We start from the raw sequence: 1,260 nt of genomic DNA on the forward strand, positions 1-1,260 counted from the left end.
TGTTGCTCATTAAACCCCTGGGGCCAGATATCGGTGGCTGATAGCACATGGCATGCTGTGCACACGCTTGGGCCTGGCCAAGAGGAGTCCTGGCCCATCTGAATGACAGAGTGGTCCCATGCAATGGGGACACGTAGCTGCTAAGTGGCACTTGCTCTATTTAGGTCTAAAGATACTTGGCAGGAGACAGGTAGGTGCACTGCTCTGGAGAGGAACAGAGGCAGTGTGCAGTGCCGCAAGTCCCTGTTCCTTGGAAGCAGTAGAAGAAAACGCCAGCTTGGTACCATCTCTGCCCAACCAAGAAGGCTTGGCACAAGTCATCTGCCTTGACTCATGAATCAAGACCAAATGCTGAAGGATAGAAGTAGGACAGGTCACAGCCCATGTCCCGCAAGCTGAGTCCTCGTGGGTTTAGCTCAACAAGGAGGAAAAGCAGATGCTCTCTGAGCACAAAGCTGGGACCCCTGACTACGTGGTGGTGTTCCAGCAATGCAGCTGGAGGAGGGATGGAGCTCTTCGGGCTCTCATAGATTTTGGAACTTTCTCCATCCTGAAAGTCAGAATGTGACATGCAGATTTAGAAGGAAATACAAAAACAATAAAAATTGAAGACCAATTAAAGCTTTTTTCCCTCAACATTTGAGGTGTTCTGAGAAGGCTGCAGCTGTGCCCCAGCTTACATCTCAAAGAACAGCAAAAAAGAACCTTTGTCTCTCTTGAAAGGAAGAAGGAAAAGGTCAACCTGAAGCATTTTCAGCTTTTTTCTTTTTAAGTGCAAAGGTCATCAAAACTGGGCTGTTCCCCAGAAGGTTCTGCCTAAGGAGGTTTCTGTTTCAATGGAAAGTGTTTCGCAAAAAATTTCCCAGAAGGGGCTGGGAGGAGCCAAGAGGAGAGGGAAGGAATAGGGATGGGAGAGGCCCCAGGAGATGCTCGGAGTCCTTGGGAGCTCAGAGAAGTCCAAAGCAGCCATGCAGCCCCCTGGTAACAGGGTAACCCCCCCGTAAGACTGCTGCCCACATGCTGGGTGTTTGCTCACTCCATCCTGCACGTGTTGGTCACCCTGTTCAGGCAGGACAGCCTGGGGGGTCAGCTCTGAGCAGGAGGATCCGCACACATCCTGGTAATGACAGGTTTGGAGAACAGGAGCCACAAGCCACATTTGCCATCTCCAAGGGGTGCACGGCGTATCTCCCATGGAAGCACCCTCCCCTAAGGGCTTTGCCCCTTCATGTCTCTTTAACTGTATTGTTCTCCATGTTC

General features: G+C 51.0%; 1 protein-coding gene across 1 annotated transcript in view; it reads left to right on the top strand.

The window, feature by feature from the left end:
- The window catches only part of ITGB3 (integrin subunit beta 3), a 24,644-nt gene that overhangs the window by 12,612 nt on the left and 10,772 nt on the right, over positions 1–1,260 (top strand). The window lies entirely within an intron of this gene.

Source organism: Egretta garzetta, unplaced genomic scaffold (assembly GCF_000687185.1).
Source record: "Egretta garzetta isolate BGI_Z169 unplaced genomic scaffold, ASM68718v1 scaffold100, whole genome shotgun sequence".
Taxonomy (NCBI): Eukaryota; Metazoa; Chordata; class Aves; order Pelecaniformes; family Ardeidae; genus Egretta; species Egretta garzetta.